The sequence below is a fragment of the Plecotus auritus genome, assembly GCF_963455305.1.
Source record: "Plecotus auritus genome assembly, chromosome: 9".
NCBI classification, from domain to species: domain Eukaryota; kingdom Metazoa; phylum Chordata; class Mammalia; order Chiroptera; family Vespertilionidae; genus Plecotus; species Plecotus auritus.
In genome coordinates, this window is record NC_137783.1 from 83,938,983 (window position 1) to 83,962,605 (window position 23,623).

Below are 23,623 nucleotides of genomic sequence, written 5' to 3' on the forward strand. Positions count from 1 at the left end.
TTCTCTCTTCTGTGCTCTTGTCAGACCTGTATATACTTTTATTACAACACTCATTATACTATTTCTAGCATTTGCAAGTGTGTCTCCCCTATTAACTTAAGTTGAGCTTAAGGACTGTCCTTATTTATATTTATTTTCTCAAACTCAGGACCTAGCAAAGTGCAGCTTTGAATTAAATGTAAGTAAATGAATGAATGAATTATTGAATGAATTTGTGAACTTTTAAGCCAGATAATGGGTGTGCTGCAGCAGGCTCTTTCTGGCTTGCAATTGCCAACATTATATTTTTATGAATTACCTGAGCTTATTAAACATGAGCATTATTAAAAATTATATAAACTTTGCAATTAAATGTATTATATTAAAGGCAAAGGTAATAAATTGCCAAAAGTCATAATATTTTAATTATTTTACAACTATCTGTGCTCTTGAGGTTGTCTCAGCCATTGCTTCTGAATTGTGGAAGTATTCTATAATGGCGAGCAGCTCTTCTAATTCTGAGTTCACATTACTAACTTACATTTTCTCTTCTCTTGAAATTCCTCTTAGCTTTTGTGATATTTATTGTGCTGATTTCCTTGTTTCTATGATTCTTCCTTTTTCCTTTGCTTATTTCTCTCTATCTTCCTGTCTTTTAGAAGTTATTTCTTTGGTCCTCCTCCTAAATCTTTTCACCTTTGATGATTTCACCTGCTTCTAGAGAAGGGGTGGGCAAACTTTTTGACTCGAGGGCCACAATGGGTTCTTAAACTGGACCGGAGGGCTGGAACAAAAGCATGGATGGAGTGTTTGTGTGAACTAATATAAATTCAAAGTAAAGGAGCGGAGGGGAGAGCAAGAGAACTGGATAGAACAGCCGGATCCGGCCCGCGGGCCGTAGTTTGCCCACGGCTGTTTGACCACTATCTCTGTAGAAATGACTTTCCCATTTATATCTCCAACCCAGCTTCTCTTTTTGGCTCCAAATGCATATTTAATTTCCAAATACCTGTTGGGGATCCCAAACCAGATAATCTAGAATAAATCTTGAACTGCCCCCATGACATGCCTGAGACCAGCCCTAACCCATTCTGACATCCAGTTAGGTTGACGGCAACTCCTTCATTTTACTTAGTTACCTGGGCTTAAATTCTTAATGTGGTCCTTGTATCCTTCCTCTCACTTCCCCTGATATTTCCCTTAAAACCTTTATCTAATAGTAGTCTTTCTTATGTTCTCCTTTCCACTGATTTCTGTGAAGATGAGATTGCTTGATCATGTTTTGCCTTGTATTATAGTTATTTATGTACTTGTCTTATACTTCTTAGATAGCAAGTTTTTTTTAAAGGGGGGATATCTGTAATACTCTCAACAATAAAGACAAAAAAGGTAGGAACTAATTTTTAGATTTCTTGATATTCCTTAGAGCATTTAGTAATATTATACATACTAAATGCTTTATCTTTATTAATTGAAATTAATTGTATGAAAGCCTGAGGGAATTCTCTTATGATTAGATTGTATGGACATTATGAATATATTTTGGTGTTGTAAAAGCTTCCTTTGACTAATTTCAAGTTCTTGGCTAGGGCTTGCATGATTTAGAGTGACAGATAATTAACTTCAAAGTAAGAGTTTGAATGAGGTGGGCTGAATAATGCTCCCCCAAATATGTTCACATCCTAATCCACAGAACCTATGATTATGTTATCGTACATGGCATAAGAGACTTTGCAGATGTAATATTAAGGATCTTAAAATGGGGAGATTATCCTGGGTTAGCAGAGTGGGTCCTATCTAATCTAAGGGTCCTCATAAGAGGGAACCAGTCACAATCAGGGAAAGAGACGTGACAACAAAAGCAAAAGTTGGATAATATGGAGCCAGGAGCCAAGGGATGCAGGGTCTTTCAGAAGCTGCAGAGACAAGCAAATAGATTCTCCCCTAAGGCTTCCAGAAGGAATGAAGTTCAACCAGCACCTTGATTTTAGCTCACTGAGACTAATTTTGGCCTCTTGACCTCTAGAACTCTAATATAATAAAGTTGTGTGGTTTTTAAGCCTTTAACTTTATGGTAATTTGTTACAGTAGCAATAGGAAATTAATACAAGGGATCTTGCTGGAATATAAAATTTTTTATTTAATTTTTAAAAATTGTTTAAAGTATTATACATAGTAGTACATATATCTCCTTTTTTTCCCCCATTGACCTTCCCCCAGCCTCCCCTCCCCACTGTCGCATGCCCTCATCCCCACCCCCCCCCCCGAAACCCCACGGTGTCTTGTGTCCATTGGTTGTGCTTATATGCATGCATACAAGTCCTTCAGTTGATCTCTTTCCCCCCGCTCCCCAACACTCTCCAGCCTTCCCGCTGTAATTTGACAGTCTGTTCGATGCTTTACTGCCTCTGTATCTATCTTTTTGTTAATCAGGTTATAATGTTCTTTATTTTCCATAAATGAGTGAGATCATGTGTTATTTTTCTTTCATTGCCTGGCTTATTTCATTTAGCATAATGCTTGGAGTATAAATTTTAATATTAGACAAAGCCAAGGAATCAGTTCTTAATTGTGGATTTTAGGTATCTGTAAGCTGGTTGCAGGAGGTGGTTTTGGCCAATGCATACATAGATTTTAAGACTGGTTGGCCCATGACAAGGAAGTACTTACTGGTAAGGCCTCAGGTGCAGAAAGTGGTCAAGTGTGCACAGCCTATTCAGATCAGGAAACAATTCATCTTAACAACCGCAGGGGTCAAATTAGCCTTTAGGGAATGAGAAATCAGAGAGTTGGAAGCTTCCCAGAGACTATTATTTCCATTAGAGATGCAGAGAGTGGAAACTAAAGTGTGAAGTTAGCCTCTGACACAACTATCTCATGGCCAAGCTGGGACCAGGATTCAGGCCACGTTTATCCCAGTCTAGTGTTCTTTCCTTTCTACTACACTTTAGCCACCCATATGGTCAAAGCTCTGTTGAAAACTTTCACCTTCCATTCTTCAACAAGATTTTAGCTGATGTGATTTCATATTAGTTATCTATTGCTGAGTGGCAAATTCCCACATGCAGAGTCTTGCTATGACTGGCTACTACTGGGGTACTCAGGGCTACTAGAAGATGAGGAGTATGGTTCTTACCAGGGCACAGAGGCTCCTTCCCCCAAAGCTCAGATATGCCTGCTCAGAAGTAGATGTTGTTGTCACTTTCATTCACATAGTCACCTGTTCCTCCTTAAAGTCCAGTAACTCTACCAAGGGTAAAGAAAGGAAAAGCAGTCTTTGTTGATTATCTGATATGTCCCAGGTACAGTGCTAGTTGCTTTATATACTGGTGAACTTTTTGAGGGTTAGATTTATTCTTTTTTGTCTCTTCCTTTTGTTCTTCCAAATTCTAAACAGTGGAGTTACACAGGACTTGAGTTTTGCACTTCTTCTCTTCTCCATCTATGCTAACCCTTAGATCATCTCCCCCAGTCATGGTTTTAAATGCCTTCCATATCCTGCCTGCTCCCAATTTATATAATCCACCCTAATTACTCCTAAAAACTACATGCTCACTTATCCAGATGCATACTAGACATTTTCACTTGGTGTCTTTTTTTTTTTTTTTTTTATAGATATATTTTTTTTTTATTGATTTTTTACAGAGAGGAAGGAAGAGGGATAGATAGTCAGAAACATCGATGAGAGAGAAACATCGATCAGTTGCCTCCTGCACACCTCCCACTGGGGATGTGCCCGCAACCAAGTTACATGCCCTTGACCGGAATCGAACCTGGGACCCTTCAGTCCGCAGGCTGACGCTCTATCCACTGAGCCAAACTGGTTTTGGCTCACTTGGTGTCTTAAACCCAATCTATACAATACTCAAGTTTTGATTTCCCTTTTCTTTTAAAAAATGGAATCTCAGAGGGAAGGCAGGGAGGGTGGGTGGGTGGGAAGAGAACAACAAAAGAACTTATATGTATACTAGAGGCCCAGTGCACAAAATTTGTGCACGCAGCGGGGGGGGCGGGTGTTCCTCAGCCCAGCCTGCACCCTCTCCAATCTGGGAACCCTCGAGGAATGTCTGACTGCCCGTTTAGGCCCTAAACGGGCAGTCGGACATACCTCTCACAATCCAGGACTGCTGGCTCCCAACTGCTCGCCTGCCTGCCTTCCTGATTGCCCCTAACCACTTCTGCCTGCCAGCCTGATCACCCCCTAACCACTCCCCTGCCAGCCTGATTGATGCCTAACTGCTCCCCTACCAGCCTGTTTGCCCTTAACTGCCCTCCCCTGTAGACCTGGTCCCCTCCAACTGCTCTTCCCTACAGGTCCAGTCGCCCCCAACTTCCCTCCTCTGTCGGCCTGGTCACCCCCAACTGCCCTCCCTTGCAGGCCTGGTCCCTCCCAACTGCCCTCCCCTGCTGGCCTGATCACCCACAACTGCCCTCCCTTGCAGGCCTGGTCCCTCCCAACTGCCCTCCCCTGCTGGCCATCTTGTGGTGGCCATCTTATGTCCACATGGGAGCAGCCATCTTTGACCACATGGGGGCAGCCATCTTGTGTGTTTGAGTGATGGTCAATCTGCATATTACTCTTTTATTAGATAGGATAGAGGCCTGGTGCACGGGTGGGGGCCAGCTGGTTTGCCCTGAAGGGTGTCCCGGATCAGGGTGGAGGTTCCCTTGGGGCATGGGGTGGCCTGGGCTAGGGGCCTGTGGTGGTTTGCAGGCCGGCCATGCCCCGCTGCAACCCAAGTGGAGGCCCTGGTCCTGGGATTTATTTATCTTCTATAATTGAAACTTTGTAGCCTGGAATGGAGCCAAGCCTCCTGCTTGGTCCATGGCTGTAGCCATTTTTGTTGGGATTTATTTATCTTCTATAATTGAAACTTTGTAGCCTTGAGTGGAGGCCTGGGCCCGCCAGGGTGTGTGGAAAGCTTGGCTTCCTCCATTGCCAGGGAAACCCAAGCCTACTGCTCCCTCCATGGCCGCAGCCATCTTGGTTGGGGTTAATTTGCATGCACGCTCCTGATTGGGTGGTGGGCGTGGCTTGTGGGTGTGGCAGAGTGATGGTTAATTTGCATATTACTCTTTTATTAGATAGGATATGCATAATCCTTGGGCACAGACAATAGTGTGGTGAAGGCGTGAGGTGGGTAAGGGCTAGAAGGGGTCAATGGGATAAAAGGAGACCTCTGTAATACTTTCAACAATAAAGATAAATTTAAAAAAATTTCTTCCCTTTGCTGTGCAAAAGCTTTTTATTTTGATGTAGTCCCATTTGTTTATTTTCTCTTTGGCTTCCATTGCCCTAGGAGCAGTATCAGTGAAGAAGTTCCTTCGGCATATGTCTGAGATTTTTCTGCCTGTGGATTCCTCTAGTATTTTTATGGTTTCCCATCTTATGTTTAAGTCCTTTATCCATTTTGAGTTTATTTTTGTATATGGTGTAAGTTGGTGATCCAGCTTCATTTTTTTGCATGTGTCTGTCCAATTTTCCCAATACCATTTGTTGAAGAGACTGTCTTGACTCCATTGTATGTTCGTGCCTCCTTTGTCAAATATTAATTGAGCATAGTGATTTGGGTCAATTTCTGGGTTCTCTGTTCTATTCCATTGATCTATATGTCTGTTCTTGTGCCAGTACCAGGCTGTTTTAAGAACAGTGGCTTTGTAATACAGCTTGATATCTGGTGTTGAGATCCCACCTACTTTCTTCTTCTTTCTCAGGATTGCTGCAGCTATTTGGGGTCTTTTTTTATTCCAGATAAATTTTTGGAAAGTTCGTTCTAGGTCTGTGAAATATGTCGTTGGTATTTTAATGGGAAGTGCATTGAATTTATAGATTGCTTTGGGTAGTATGGACATTTTGATGATGTTGATTCTACCAATCCATGAACATGGTATGTTCTTCCATCTGTTTATGTCTTCCTCTGTCTCTTTTTTCAGTGTTGTGTAGTTTTCCACGTATAGGTCTTTTACCTCCTTAGTTAAGTTTATTCCTAGGTATCTTAATTTTTTTGGTGTGATGGTAAATGGGATTGCTTTTTTAGTCTCTCTTTCTATAAGATCATTATTGGTATATAAAAATGCCATAGATTTCTTGTCGTTAATTTTGTATCCTGCTACATTGCCGAATTCATTTATTAAGCCTAGTAATTTTTTGATGGAGTCTTTAGGGTTTTCTATGTACAGTATCATGTCATCTGCGAATAGGGACAGTTTTACTTCTTCTTTTCCAATTTGGATGCCTTTTATTTCTTCTTCTTGTCTGATCGAAATGGCTAGTACTTCCAGCACTATATTGAACAGGAGTGGTGAGAGTGGGTATCCCTGTCTTGTTCCTGTTCTTAGGGGAAATGGTTTTAGTTTTTGCCCATTGAGTATGATGTTGGCTGTGGGTTTTTCATATATGGCTTTTATTATGTTCAGGTATGATCCTTCTATTCCCACCTTGCTGAGAGTTTTTATCAAGAAAGGGTGTTGGATTTTGTCAAATGCTTTTTCTGCATCAATTGATATGACTATGTGGTTTTTATCTCTCAATTTGTTTATATGATGTATCACGTGAATGATACTAATGTTCATCCAATTGCTTGGACTGAAAAACTTGGAGTCCTTTCTGACTTCTCTCATTCTCTTGCATCCACATGCAGTAAATCAGAAAATTATATTAAGTTTATCTTTAAAATCTATCTCAAATCCAGTCACTTCTCAGCATCTCTATCACTGCTTTCCAAACCTAGTCCCCACCCTCTCTCCTAACCTGCTCTAATTCTCCCTGCTTCCATTCTCAGCTGCCTTTCTCCAGTCTATTCTACATGCAACAGTCAGAGTGATCCTTTGAAAATATAAATGCATGTCTATTTACTCCCCTGGTCAAAATTCTCTGGTTGTTTCCCACAACACAGAATAAAATGTAAACTTCTTCCCAATGCCTCTAAGGCCTGGCATAGTCTGGCCCTTGCCCACTTCTCTGACCCCATTTCCTGCCACACTGACTCTTGCTCACTATGCTTCAACCACAAGGGCAGCTTTTCCTTGAATGTGTCAATCATGCTCTCACCACAAGCCTTCACACTCTCCCCTCTGCTGGAATGCTCTTCTGTCAGATAGCTACCTGGCTTGCTCGTTACTTCATCCCAGCTTCTACTTAAATGTCACCTCCTCAGAGAGGTCTTCCCTGACCACTCTATTTAGAGTAGTCCTCTCTTCTCCCCTCAGTCTCTGCCTTTTATCTTGCTCCATTTTTCTTTATAGCACTGATTAATCATGCTATAAGTATACATATTTATTGGGTTAAATGTGGGGTTTTGCGTATGTGTGTGTTTGCCTATCTGCTTCAATAGAACATATAAGCTGAAGCTTTGTTTTATTCATTAGGCTAATAGTAGGTACTCAATAAATATTTTTTGAATGAATGACTGACTGAATGAATTTATCTTAGTATCTTTAGTGTTAAGTCTGGACCATAAGAACTGCTACATAACATCTACCTGGCATTCATTCAATTTTGCTAACTAGTTTGCAAAATATACATTTTTTTGTTATTTTATAGAGACTTTGTGTAATTTGCTGAGACCTTGAGCACCCAGCTAAGCAGAAATTTGATTTCTGATCTCTGAAACTTCAGAGCCTCTTATTTCCACTTTCACCAGGGTTTCCATTTCCCTGCGCTGCTTTGAGGTCTTGGGATGGCTCAAGGATGACAATGAAAAGGCTCCACTACATTGTGCTCAGACGAGAAAGCTAAGGAGAACTCACGTGGAAACGATATGGGTCTCCACAGAAACCCAGAGAAACATTGTTGGCAAATTCCAAATACCAAGTATTCTTCTGGGTGCTGGCAATAGCATTCTTGCCACTTCCCTCCTCAAAGAGCTGTTCCAGAGTGCATCCTGAGAGTTTTTCCTGGGTAATCAACAAAACAGCTCAGAATAGTAGTCTGAGGCCAAGTCCAGAAGGCTTCCGAGTCCACATCCTGTTGCAGCTCTCAGATCTCAGGAGCAGAGATGGTGGAGAGACAGGGTAAATAATAACGACACTTGCATACCGTATGTGCCTGTTTCCAAATTCTTAGGAAGCAGTGGGTGGGAGCAACCATGGTTCTTCTTATTTATAGGAAACATTAGTGAGCCAAATCAATTACTTTTCCAAAGGTCTTTATGTCAGTTAGCCTTGAAAATAAAGCTATTTAGTGTAGCCATCATTTACTTTGTAGCTACTGCTTCCAAGCCTGACCAATATAAAGGGCCATTTTCTCGATGAGATCACCTTCAGTTATAGCAGCCCAAGCTTATTAATTCATCACCTGCTGTTGGAGTTTGTCCATCAGTTATGAAGTTCTTTGAGATTGCTATTGACTCTCTAATGGGTTCATAACTTGACTCCCTAGCAGGATAGCCAGCTCCCCTGAGGGCAGTGACCATAGTGTGCATCTTTCTGTTGTCATCACAAAGCCCTTCCCTTCCTCTCTCTTTCTCACTATAATCAACAAACAATATAATCTCTGCAGAGGTTCCTGAAACAATGTAGGCCCAGGTTCTTTCTCAACCAAGGTTTAGAGTCTAGAATTAAATGTGCTGCATTGACCCAGTGACCGTTATACTGGAGGGAGCTCTGGGCACTTGCCCATCTCTCTACAGCCTTCTCTGAAGGCCTCCTACACAAGCCACATCAGAAAAATTAAGTATATGCTTTGGTTTCCTGCTTCACAGTCCACTTTCCCACTAGGGCTGAATCTAGTTTTGATTGGTGGAGTCCACCGTCAGCCTCCTTTTCTAGGTCGGACCCTGTTTTCTACCTCACCCAGCCTCTGAAAGGAATTTTGTATTGATTAGAGCTGCTTTTCCTACCCACTTGAGTATAATGTTACCTCTACCTGGAATTTTTACTGCTGGGTTCATCTGCTGGTTTGGTTTGGAGCATCCCATAATTTTGGACACTAGCATTTAGATAGCAGGCTCTGAGGTTCAGAGCTTGCCTCAGTCCGGAGTTGCTGACCTGTGTGACTGAGTTCCTTTCGTGCCTCACAGGTGAGCACACCAAGCATTATGACAGCAGTAGAGCTACCTGCAGTACTAAGAATAAAGGCTGAATCTTTTCACATAGTAAGAAATATTGCTATCAGAGGTTGATATTACCAGTCTCACTCCATGGAGTAGAAACTAAAGCTTTCCTTAGGAGAGAAAGGAGAATGCTAGAGAAATCAGGAGTTGCTCTGTTTCCTGATACCCTGCTGCTTCCAAGTTCATCCAAATCTAAACCTTCAGTGCCTCTGACGTGAGGCCCTGAGAGTTGACCTATCAGGCTACTTTAGATCTTCATAGCCTTCTAAAGTGTTATGAAACAATAAAAATCAGACTATTGTACTCTGTGTTCACTTACTGTCTTTCCTGAGAACATTCTGTCACCTAAGACCTTTCCAGAGGTATTAGTGATGGCAGTTCTCTCATCTAAAAAGAACAGCTTGAAGATTTCCCATTTGTATACAAAGATTCAAGTGCAAATACATTATTTGGGATGTGATTCCATGCATGACACAGCAAAAGGGAAAAGAGGAAATGATAGAAGAAAGAGAAGGCAGTCAAGAAGAGATGTATTATGAAGCCAGCTAACAAACTGGGTGATTGAGGCTTGAAAATTGCTGTGTGGAGGTGTTAATTCCTGATACTTCCAGTCTGTTATGAATGAGAGAGAGAGAGAGAGAGATTTGGGGTAAGAGAGTTGTATGAGTCTATAGTGCAGCCTTTTGAAAAACCACTTAGCTCTAGACATATAATTGGCTGTGATACTATGATTTGTAAGAAATACTTATTTGGTCCTCCTCTTGTTTCTGGTAATGAGCTCCTAAAACCATTAAGATTTCCTAAGTGATGATAATGATAAAGGTGTCTTTTGTTATCTTTATGAGGTGACTATTGGAAAGTACCTAAGTAACCTAATGATGGGGGCAGTCACCAGGGAAACCAACCGGTGATTAGAAGATTGGAGCTTTTAGTCCCACCCCACTTCAGGGGAGGAGGAAGGGTGGGAGGCCTAAAGATCAAATCAGTCACCAGTGTCCAGTGGTTTAATCAATCAAGCCTTCATAGAAACCCAAAATGTATGAGATTCAGAGAGCTTTCAAGTTGGAGAACCTGTAGCGATTCAGAGAGCATGGAGCTCCATGCCCCTTTCCCACATGCCCTGCCCTGTGCATCTCTTCCATCTGGCTGTTCTGGAGTTAAATTCTCTAAAATAAACTGGCAATCTGGTAAATAAAATGTTTCTCTGAGTTCTGTGAGCTACTCTGGCAAATTAGTTGAACCCCAGGAGGAGGTCGGCAAACCTCCCATCTATAGCTAGTCAGTCAGAAGCACAGGCGACAATCTGGATGCCAGACTGGTGTCTGAAGTTGGTGGGGTGGGGGGGAAGGGGGGCAGTCTTGTAGGACTTAACCTGTGGGACCTGATGCTGTCTTCAGGTAGATAGACTCAGGATTGGGTTGAATTGTCGGACACCCAGTTGGTATATGGGATTGCTTAGTAGTGTGGGACCCCCCCCCCCCCCCGCCTCCCCACACATACACATTGTAATTGGGAGCAGAATTCTTTTTTTTTTTTAAATATATTTTATTGATTTTTTACAGAGAGGAAGGAAGAGGGATAGATAGTCAGAAACATCGATGAGAGAGAAACATCGATCAGCTACCTCCTGCACACCTCCCACTGGGGATGTGCTCGCAACCAAGCTACATGCCCTTGACCGGAATCGAACCTGGGACCCTTCAGTCCGCAGGCCGACGCTCTATCCACTGAGCCAAACCGGTTTTGGCGGGAGCAGAATTCTTAATGGCAGTTGGAGATTGTGGGGAGCACTCTGGGCAGGATACTGACAAAATCTTATAAAATTTATTCGTGGTACTTGAACTCTACTTCAGGCCCAGAATTTAGTATTTTCACTCACAACACTCTAAGTTACTGATGAGGAACCCATGGCTCAGAGGACTCATGACTAGTTCTGCACTGAATTTTATCGTCTTGTGTCAGGGATTGTAATTTGTATCTCACTGCCAGGCACTGACTCTGTCCTAACCAGTGTTCCTAAATGTCTAAGCTTAATGATTATAGAGGTAATTTACAGTTAAGTGGTTAATGACTGCATTAGGAATTGTTTTTTTTATCCATGATTTAATTATATCCAAGTTTCATAATAACATTATGAGTTATTTGTGAACAAGTATTGTTATTATAAGCCCAATTCTATGGAGGAGAAGCCTGGCACTAAGTTATGAGGTTGATTGATGTATTTAAAAGGCAGAAAATAAATATTCTTTTGATCTAGAATGCATTATTCATAGAAAACTTACAGCAACGATAAAAGCTAATAGGCAGTTATTTAAAGGACAACATAGTCAACAATGCCTGGGAATTAGAAGGAAAATTCCTTTTTAATTTAGTAAAGGACATTGAATATAAACTTTAAAAAACTGTTATATGTGTTTTAATTGTTCTTAAACTGTTTTTGTAAAACTTTTGCCACACTGCCAGCATTTTTATAGAAGCTTGAGTGGAAGAAATTACTCTGTGTACTTTTTTTTTTCCTAAGGCAAATAAAGAAAGAAAGATGAAACTTTCTGCATAGCTCTGAAACCAAAATAAGGGTTTCTTTGTGACTCTCACTAATATAGAAAATCTGTTTAAATTTTCTCACTTCCCCTTTCCTTTCAGACCTGACTGATCCCAGTTAGCCTTGGCTCCCACCCTCTCTTTCCCCAGTTATAAAACCAAATGGAATGTTTGTGCTGAAGGGACAAGTCTGTGCAGTGACTCAGAGGAAACAAGCATTTATAAACCATGTTTCCCCAAAGCCTCGGCACAAACACCACCGTGGCCCAGTTCCAGATTGGACGGGGCAAAAACCATGGTGGTGTGGCCCCACAAAACCTAGTTGGAGGAGCCTCGCTGGAAACAAGACCTGGGCTGCAAATGACCTGGAGGCAACATAGCACCTTGGAGATATTTCATCATTAAGAGTCAAAACAAAAATGGTAGAAATGAAGTCATACAGAGAAATGTTTGGGCTTTGCTGGAATGCAGTGTTTTCTATGGATTTTTCATGTGGTTTTGTCTGACTGTAGCTTCCTTGCTGGTGAATCCTGCCTTTACTGTGTCCACGAACTGCCTTCTTTGTGTAACATCTCTGTCCAAAGGCCTAGACCCATGGTTGGCAAACTGCGGCTCGTGAGCCACATGCGGCTCTTTGGCCCCTTGAGTGTGGCTCTTCCACAAAATACCATGGCCTGGGCGAGTCTATTTTGAAGAAGTGGCGTTAGAAGAAGTGTAAGTTTAAAAAATTTGACTCTCAAAAGAAATTTGAATTGTACTGTTGATATTTGGCTCTGTTGACTAATGATTTTGCTGACCACTGGCCTAGACTGACCCCACCTGCCTGAAATATGAAGGATTATAAAGATAGATTGGATTTAGCTCTGAAGTCAGTCAGATTGAGTTTAAATCCCAATTCACCACTTCATATTTTCACTTGACAATGTTTACTAAGGACTTATTTTGTGCCAAACATGGTTCTAAGTGCTCAGAATGAGGAAGCCAGAAGAATAATCGATGTCTTCCATTCTAATTGGAGGAAGTAGGGAAAACAAAACAAAAACAGATTATCCTACAGTGATGACAATCCTATATAATAAAAGCTGAGCAACCAAATGGTGGAATGACCAGAATGACCACTCAACCAGTCGCTATGATGTACAATGACAACCAGGGGGCAGACACTCAATGCAGGAGCTGGCCCCTGTTGGTCACTGCACTCCCTCAGTGGGAGTAGCCGCTCAGAAGGTGGGTCCACAGCCGCTCTGCTGACCAGGATGAGCAGCGCTCCCATAGCAGGTTGATCCCCACAGGCCATGCCCCCCACCAGTGTACAAATCCCATGCACCTGGCCTCTAGTAATGTCATAAAAGTAAGTTAGGGAGCTCAATTGGGTGACCAGGGGAGGCCTCCTCAAGATGGTGTGGAGAAGGCTTCTATGAAGAAGTGACATTCAAGCTGAGGATACAAGCACTCCTGGCTTAGGCACACCTGAAACAGGAATAACATTGAGGAATGAAAAGGCAGCCCATGTAGCTGGAGCACTGTGAGTGAGGAGAGAGTAAGACGAAATGAGGTTGGAGAGTATGGCAGATCAAAGATGGTCACCCATCCTTTGAGGTGCCTGCCATAGAGAGGTGGGTCTGTTTCCGCTCTCCTTGAATTGGGGCTGGCCTGAGACTCTTTTGACCACTGGAGTGTGGCAGAAATGATGCTGTGTCAGTTCTGAGCTTAACCTTTAAGGTGACTGGTGCTCCTATCTTGGACTCTCTGGCACTAAACTGACATGTAAGGCTGACCACCTGCTGGAGAGACCACATGGAGAGGCCCTGAGAGTACATGACAGGGATGGGGTTGAGCTTAGCCTAACCTTCCAGCGCTTGTCCCTGCCATGGTGTCAGATGAGTGAGTGAAGCCATCTCGGATCAGCTTAACTGCCAGCCGAACACCACTCAGTGACTCCAGTAGATGCCTCTTGAAACATGAGAACCATCTTACTGAGCCTTGCTCCAAGTCCTGACATAGAAAACCGGAGATATAATTCAGTGGCTGTTTTGAGTCACTAAATTTGGGGGTAGTTTATTTCTCAGCAAATGATTTCCTGAACAGAGAGGCAGGCTGGACTAGGTTACTTTGACGTTGAGCCTGGATAAAATGTTTGGCTTGAGTTGGAATAGGTACCACAGGAGGGTCTAAGCAAGTGGCATGGGGCTTACAGGAGCTACATTACATTTAAATCTTTAACTGTTCTTGACTTCGTAGTTCTTTGACCTTGTACAAGTAAACTGAACTGTGCCTTGGTTTTTAATTATAAAATGAGGATAATAATAGTTATCCACAGTGTTGTCTGAGGATTAAATAATAGAAAATCATTAACATATAGTCCCCAGCTCCTCGTTAAGGGCTTAAAATATGATAGCTGCAATTGTTACTGTTTTTCTGGTTCAGCTTCTACTTGAACAACTGAAAATACTTCAGCTACCTTCAGCTTCCACTTGAACAATTGAAAAGACTTCAGCTACCTTCAGAAAGTAGACTGCCTGGATTTGAGTCCTGAATCCACTAGTTCAACAAATCCTCAGGGGAATGGAATTATGTATTCATAGAGAGAGCTTTGCCATTCCACTTGATGCCTCATATTCATCAGAACTGGCCATTTTGTACCTTTCATGGTCTCCTCTCCTTCTCTAATGTTGGTCCCATGGATCCTCCAAAATAGCTAGTCAGATTAGCATGACTGGGCAGTGGCCGAGGCCTCTGCATCTTCTGTTGTGGTTTCCTTGTCTTCCTCAGGATGGGATGTGCCAGCTGCCGCCTCTCAGGCTGTCAGTCTGTGGACTCCAGCCACCATCATGCTCAAGTGAGGCCAACAGCCTCACTGCTTCCCCCTTGGAGAAGACACTGCCCAAATAGCGATTCCTTGAGCTCTGGATCCTGTAGAACTATCAGTGATAAAAGTATATTTATTGTGTTATATTGTATCACATCACATCATATATATCATATTGTATTGACTTACAATGCGGTTATGTCCTAATAAACCCATCATAAATTGGAAATACTATTACATCAAAAATGCATTTAGTACACCTGACCTACCAAACACCATAGCTTAACCAACCTATTAAATATGCTCAGAACACTTAAAATACCCCACTGTTCAGCAAAGTGTCTCACTCCTGCTGCTCAACATCATGAGAGAGGATCCTACAGCATATCTCTAGCCTAGGAAAAGAAGACAATTCAAAATTTGTAGTAGTTTCTTTTGAATGTGTATTGCTTTGGCACTGTTCCAAAGTTGATAAATTTTAAGTTAATCATTGTAAGCTGGGGCCCATCTGTATTATAAGGGGACCTGGTCCACCTGCAGACTGGCAGTGAGGGAGCTTGCTCACTGACTGACCCTCCGGATCCACTACTCTACCTGGCATCTGCAGCCCTTCCCCTCCCCCAGCTTCTCTTCCCTGACTTTTCCATTAGATCAGTTTTTCTCAGACTTGTGTTGAAAAACTTCGGTTCAGCTCTTCAGACATGCCAAGTAAAAATAAAGTGATCCTGGTAACTGCTTCTTTCTATCACTCCATTTCAGAGAGACCCGGAGGCACACTCCAGCAAGAAACACGGTTTCACTTGGCTTGATCCAGCATTCCATAAACCTACTTAATCATGACACTTGGAGTCTCTCCCAAGAAGAATCTCCTATGAGGAAATGTGGTCTGGTTATGTGGTCAAGGTTGAGAACGATGGATCTAGTAAGGAATGGATGACTTGTCAATTTAAAATGATATTCTTATTTCTTAAAATCTTGTATATTCTAATCCAAACTTTTGAAATACAGGGGGAATTATCTACTTAGCTGTGGTTGGAAGATATGGAGATTAGTTTTATTACTGATGATATGATTTCATGATTTAATCTAATACTTTTTTTTTTTTTAAATGGTGTTTGAGAGATGTTGCATTTAATGTTTTTCCTCATTTCCAGGAACTGGAAGAGTTTAGCCCACTTCTTTCAATTGTAATGTATGTCAAAGTAGTACCACATTTTTTTTTCTGGGTGTTATTTCTATTGCATAGTGAAAGTAGACTGCCTGGGTTTGTGTCCTGAATCCATTACTTATTAGCTGCATAACTTTGGACATATTACTTTATCTGCTCCTCAGTTTCCTTATTTGTAAACTTAAGATAATAATAGTATTTTCCTCATAGGGCTGCTGTGATGGTTAAATGATCTCACCCATAAAAACTGACTTCCATATTTTCTGCTTACAAATGTTAGCTGCTAATGCTATGATATATTATTACTATCATTATTTAAAACAAAGCAGTCAACATTTAGGGTCTATACATTTTCTTTTATATAAAGATTTATTCAGTTTAAAACCAAATAATTCCTCCTGTTTTTATTGTGAATCAACAATGCTCTACAACAAAATCTGACTTTAGGACAGAGGTGTGCAGGAAATACATTAGTGATGCCAATATGAGAGGTGTGTTAACTGAAAGTGTAACCCTTTATGACTATTACATTTGTGATCTTATTAGTGCTAATGACATAATTGGAAAGCCCAATGTTGATGGTGCCATTTAACATATAGTCATATGAGCTTAATACATTTTAGCCATTACACATCAGATGTCCTTGAAAGAAAAGGTATTGTCGAGGTGGAAGCTTCCTGTTAGCCAGTCATTCTAAGCGGGTAAGAGTTCTCTTTACATTCAGGAGAGCCATGCACTGTGCAGTAGGAGTCAGCGTTAATCCCATTTTCTAAGTGAGGCCTTCAAGGCATCTGAAAATTTTATCTATCTTTATACTTTGTCCATTGGAAGCAGAGAGACACAGTTAGGGTGGAGAAAACATGATACGGACCTTTCCAGGGTCAGTAGCCACTATTAAGATTTTTTGGTTTGAGCAGTGAGAGCCAGCCTCAAAGAATGGGAGGTAGCCTTTTGGTTCCAGTCTGCTCCAGGACTGGGTACAAAACGGGACCTATTGATTTCATAAAGCAAAGTTTTCTCTTTGAAGTGCAGTAAGGAGGGACAGGTTTGGATTGAATAGAGATAAACTCCAGTTTATCATAAAGTTTAGTGATAAAGGAAACATGCTACATAGATTCACTCGATCTTGCTTTATATGGCAGTCTTGTTTAAATTATATGTACATTATCAAGAGGGAAAAGCTGCTTGAATGCTCTGTTCAGCTCTCCATACCTTACCCTGCAGGCAGCTGCCCCAATAGGAAGCATTCTCTTATGAGAAAGTATCCTATGAGGCTCTCCTTGAAAATTCGAACTTACACCAATGGTGACTGTACATAGGACAATCATTTTGTAATCTTCTTTATTGACCTTGAAACCCCTGATTGAGAAGCAGTAAGCTTTTCAGGCAAGTCTTTTGACAAATGTAATGATGGCAATAATTTGGTTAATGTAAAGCACAGTGCTCCTTACAGAGTTGTTATTGTTATCATTGTCATCATTTTGGCTGGCTTTCTTAGAAGCTTGCCTTCTCTCCATCCTTGAATGAAACATGATTTTCTTATGATTGGGAAGAGTGGGAGTCCTGAGAGGATCGTTTAACATCCAGAGGTCAGGGCCTTTCCTGGCCCCGGAGAGTCTCAGAGAATATTTGTTGGACGAATGGATGGGGGAGTGAGTAAATGAAATGTTAAAATAGCTGGATGCCTTTCAGTCCTCCACTCTGCTCTGGCACTGAAGATTGCCTTTTAAAAAGTCAAAGATCAATTTGGAGGCCTTTTTCAAGAGCAGCTCATTCTAGAATACAATATATGATACAAATATGGAAAGATGTCTTCTTTCCTATGCATTGCTGTCTTTTTCAAGACAGTTGTGCATGTTGCCAAAAGCAAGAAGACAAGTATCTCTCAAGTACAATCCAGACAAATTGCCTCCTGCTATTTAATGAAAAGGAAACAAAATTGATCTTACTTTGTACTTTTATATAAATAAAAATATTTTTAAACCCTCAGGCCAGAATACTCCCCTAGAGTAATATTGGATGATTGCTTGGCATTTCTTTCTTTACAAAAATATCAATACCAACTTTCTACTATATGGGTTTTATCTTCTTTTGTGCAAAATGAAACCGTAAAAATTTGTTAGCATATATAATATATGTAGCTCTTTTTTGCTGGAGGTTTCTATAAAACTTTTACTCTAAGATTTACCTCAAAGTGAATAAAAATAAAGTTATAAAAATATTTCTATTGGCAATATATTTTTTCCTGCTGTTTTACAGAACCAAAGGAGTGAGAAAACAGACTCACTGGGAATGCATTTGTTAGGAATTTACACACAGGGTATCTTGGAATATTTTCCCTACAAATGACTTTATATTGGGGGTGAATCTTCCTACAGCTTCTAATTTAAGCCATGTGTTCTAGATTTAATATTAGAATTCACTCTCAAGTGTCCTGGGCTTGTAATAAAAGAAACATATCAGAGGTTCCTCTAATAATAATGCAATATTTATGAAAAAGAATCTAACCAAGAGAAAGATGTTGCCATAGACGTCAATATTTATGAAACTGGCATTGGACTTGTCGCTGTGAGTATACATTTAGGAGAAAGAAAGAATATTTAAAACCTTGAGCAAAACTTTACCAGCTTTTTTTTTTGTTTGTTTTGTTTTGTCATTGGCATCCAGAACACAAGTCACACATCAGCTTTTGAGATCAACTCTTGCTCTCACCTTCTTGGGATGTGTGTGTGTTTTCTTTACAAATTAAAATAATGACTATGTTGCTTTGAAAAACGCAAAACATAGGATTTATGGGAAAATGGCAAAGTTCTTGGGAAAACATACTACTTTCCATGTACGAATAGTCTCACTACCTTATAGCTTTCTATTCTCTGCCCTCTCATCTGGAAAGCACACCCAGAACCTTCCTTAAAAATATGCCAGGTACTCATTTACTCACACCCCCATTGTGGACCTAGCACTGTCTTAGGCTCTGTGAAGACATGATCCTGGCTCTCAAAGAACTCATGATCTATTTGGGGTTAGTAAAAGGAAGAACTCTGGTAAATGAAGTGACATCAGGCAAAACCAGGTGCCTAAATAGGAGGCAAATGTTAAAGATTTAAATGTCAGAAGGTGTGCTTTCTGGCTTTTATGCCATTGCTTATGCTTTTCCCTCTGCCTGGAATGCCATCCTGTTCCTTTAGAAATTTTACCTATTCTTTAAAAAGTGGCCAACACTATGCCATCTTCTTTAAGGAGCCTCTCCTTATCCCTCTAGGCAGAACTTGTCTCTTTCACCCCTGTAGTTCTACATCTTTTTTCCCCCTGGACTAATCCTGTGGGAGTTATCACATGCAAGTTCATATTGTTGTTATTTATGTACTTTAGCAAAAAAAATTCCCCTTCACTTCCTGAAGGTCTTTTGTATTTTTGGATCTTCCCTAGCAGGATATAGGTGCTTAAAATATGTTTATTGAATGGATGATTGAATGGTCAGATGATTGAATCACATAATTTTGTACAAAAACTCCACACATTATCTTTGTTAATACTGAGAGATAGTTATTATCATCACCACCTTACAAATTAGTAAATCAAGGATTAGAATGGTCAAGTAAGTTGTTTCACTGCATACAGCAAGTAAATGGCAGAGCTGATATTCAAACTAGTCTTTTGGCTCCAAGGCTAGTACCTGTTCCTTTCCCTCCTATGTCCTATAGTAATTCAGTTTCTATACACTGCAGGGGTTATTTAAATGCATTTTAAAGCTTCAATAACTTTATATTTAAGCAGTTTGCGGAAAGACTATTGAGGTTCTCAGTATCCTCAAAGGACTGGTGCAACACTGCATTTTTATACTTTTTGTTGGAATCTTACGTCATTTGAAGAACCAGTGCTACTGATGTTGTACCAGATGTTACATATCTCAGGTTGGAGCCTCTTCAGATGATAAGGCCCCTTTTTTCTTTTAGAAAGAAGTTGTTTGGCTCTTCTTTACTATATATGTATTTCAAATATCAAACTGATATACATAAGTGAAAATGCTCCCATATTTAATACATCAGTTAATTTTGTTGTAAATAAGGCTCCCCATTGCAGGCCTTCTAATGTATATCACAGTTCTCTAACATTCATCTGAACAACAAATACTTGTTCATCCTTGTAGCTCAAGTTATAGTCAACTGACTAAAAAATCATAATGTCCATAATGTCTATACTCTTAAAGGCTAGTCTGGCAGAGTGAAAAGAGCTTAACTTGGAGATTAGAAGATGTGAGTCAACTACTCTTCCATTTAAACTAGTTATATGATGCTGGGCAAATCATTAATGTATGTGGGTCTGTTAAAATGAAGATATTGAAGTCTTATCTATAAGGGGTTTCCAGCTCTAACATTCTAGAATTCATTTGGTCTTTTATTCAACAAGAAAGCCTTATGCTTCCTAATAGTTATAAGAGGATTAATTTTATACAACTACGACATCTCTCTCATTGACTAGCTAGGTGAAATGAAATAAATTTAAACTCTCCCTTGGTTTACTTATATGTAAGGTAGGGATAATAGTACCCACCACACAAGATTAAAAACAGACAATTTATGAGAAAGATCTTTGTAAAGTCAACATACTATACAAATGCAATTAGACATATAAATGCTGCTTTATGATATAACAGTCTGAAAGTATCAAGGATGACATAATTCCCATTCTTTCTGTACTGCTTTTTCATTATTTATTGCATAAAATTTTATAAACACACAATAATATAAATGTAAATTTTGAAGCATAGTAACAGAATGAACACCCACAAAACCATCACCATCCAAGGTACCAGAATACTCTCAGCATCACTGAAATAGCTCTGTGTGTTTTTCTCTGATTCAACCCTCTGTTTTCCCATTAGAATTTGTGTTTTTAACTTTTAAAAATAGTGTAGTATATTGTTTAGTTTTGTTTTAATAAAAATGACAAAGTATGCAGCCTTTTGAGACTTTCTATTTTCCCCCCACTTAATTTTCATTAGCAAAATTATAATTTTAATGCATTAATAATATTAGCTTACAATAAAATTATATATTAATTACATGTAGATTACATATTAAAATATAATTCACCTAAATTGTGTAATAGTTATATAAATTATATTTTCATATAATTATACTAAAATATAAATTATAATATTATATCATGTATTAATTATACAGGGTGGAACCAAACTAGGTTTACAGCTGTGAGTATATGAAACAGAGTTTATTCTTTTATTATTATTTATTCTTTTATTGTTTTCCTTACAAACAACTGTAAACCTACTTTTGCTCCACACTGTAGTATTAATATTGTAGCTTATAGATAATAGATTTTTGCTATTGTATTATATTCTGTTCTGTGAATATGCCACACATTATTTATCCATTTTCTGAACATTTGCATTGGGCAGTAGTTTTACTATCAAAACCATAACACCAAATTGGTCATGAGCACTCTTGTGTTCTCCTGGTACACATGAATAAGAATTTGCCCCCCTTATATCCATGCTTAATCTTCTTCTTACTATTTATCACTATCAAGTATTATGCATGCACGCACGCGCATGCGCGCGCGCGCGCGCGCGCACACACACACACACACACACACACACACACACACACACATATCTTGTTCATTACCTGGATCCCCAAGTGGATTATAAGACTCTATTTTTTTCAATACCATTTCCCCAGTACCTAGAAAAGAGGATATAGCAAGGACTCAGAAAATATTTGTTGAATGAATGAATGAGTGAATAGGGTTTTATTGCTGGTTTGTTAAATAAGTTATCCTGTTTGGATTTCTTATTGATGCAGAAATCTGCAACGAATATGCAGAAGACACTGAACACACTATTCTGGGTTCTGACCCCAGATCTGCGACTAACTAGCTATGAAACTTTGGGCAAGTTACTCAACCTTTCTGATTCTGAGTATCACATTTATACAAAGGGATGATAATAATTTCTGGGTATTGTGAGGATTATTATGTGATGCTTATACAAAGGTTATATTAACCATGAATTCATAAATATATGCCAATTGTCATTTTTTATTATAAAAATCCCATATATTTGCAGATACTAAAAAAATGAGCACAAGGTAAAATTATTTGTTTTGTATTAAGACTTTCTGAGGTAGGGCAGGGAGCTTAAAAGAAAATAACAGACAGGAGAAAGTGAGAGAGCCCAGTGCTAGGGCCTCCTCTGATACACTTCATGTGTTGGATGTGTGGTATCTAGCTTTCATTGCAAAATCAAGCTATTTTTAACCTAAAGAAAGCATAAAGAATCTCTTCTTAAGTAGGGCGACCAAGATAGTGTGCTACCCTTTTCAATCAGACTGCCTAAATGAAATATTCATCTTTTGTGTCAAAATAAGAAGTGATAAATATAGTTGGGCACCAAGAAAGGATGGAGTCTTTTCAGGGCAAATTCTTAAAAAGTCATGGGTATGAAATAAGTATAGCTGAACTATCCATTTATGTTGAATTGTGGTTCTATAGTGTAGAGAAGTGAGATTTTCGGTTTTTCTTCTCTCATGGTTTCACATGGATAGGCGGAAGCCGAGGTGACGATGTCTGGGGAAGCTTTCATCTGTCTGTGTCCAGAGCAGCACAGTGGAATGCACCCCTGGATTTAGAGTTGGCTAGTCCCTGTGTTGTTAAAAAATGAGTTCATAACAATATTGTCTCACTCTGATGTTGTAGGAATTAAGCATGATAATGTGACAGTAAGGTGTGATGTTGATGTTATGAAATTCAGTGTCATGAGACTGAAACCCAAGGCAGAAATGTGTATTGAGTTTTGAGAACTAGACTCTGGGCAAAAATGTGAAGTCCAGTTTAATTTCGCCCTCTTCCTGACACCCAAACTTTTTATTAGGCATTCCTTCTTCCTTCCTAAGCTTGTCTTCTCCTCGGGTTCCCAGCACTCATGCTCACTGCTGTTGAGGCTCTCCTGCGCTCAGACCTGGAACCATACTTGCCTCTGCCCCACACATCCATCCTGTGTCCTCTCCCCTTCAGTTTGGGCTCTGCCCTCACTTTCCTAAAATAATATCAAGGGCTAGGAGAGCAAGAGACAAAAGGATTATTTGGCTTCTGCCTCATTCAGAACCTCAAGTCCTGAGTTTAATATGATCTCTAGATGAGCTTTAATGGTCACCAAGATCCACTGACAAGACCGAGGAAGAAAAGGTCCAAGGGAAGCTTTAACTCTCTAAGACTTGCCCAAAGGTGCTTTGACATTTTCCCAGGAACCCTCTGGGAAAAGAATGGGCCTCAACCTTTAACAAGTTCTGGTTGAACATTGTGAATAGATGCTCATGCAATAGTGTCCATGATTTTAATTTGTGTTTTATATCTCCAGTGAGAATTTAAATGAATTAGGAGAAGAAACTTAGTGAGTCCCTTAAGGGGAAATAACCTGTAAATAACCATGCATGGATTGGAGTTGGGTCAGTTCTAGGGATTTTTGTTTTTTGTTTTACTTCCTTCTCTCTCTTTTGAGGCCTGTATCTTTAATTTGTCTCAGCTTCTCTCCATATTCTTTATTCCCTTCTCCATTCTTTCCAGGTCACATCCCAGAGGAACTTAGCTTGGCTGGCTAGCTCACCATTACTATCCTCATTGTGTGAGATTTTTGGAGTTAATCTACCTAGTGGGTATCTGGACCACCCCTCCAATCCTGATTCAACCAGCAGTTAGTACAATGCAGAGAGCAGCCTGGCTCTGCCTCCCTGGGCAGGGCTGAGAGTCTGCAGGTTTCCAATAGAAGAGGAGCATGACTGACAGTTCCAGGATACTAAAGGGTCAGGGCCCTGTGAGCATGAGGGAGGGAAAGTGCTTTGAGTGGATCAATGTCTTAGCCTGAAAGGCCCCCTCTAGTCTCACAGTTTACAACCTCCTCATTCTCCCATCTGTACTATGAACAAGAAGTTCTTGTAAATAAGATACAAGTTTCTCTCTCAAAGACTAAAAGAAGTTGTGAGCAAAGAGTTTTGGTCTTGGGGGTGGTGTGGAAAGGATCTTTCTTAAGGGTACAACATCTCAAAGGATTCCACT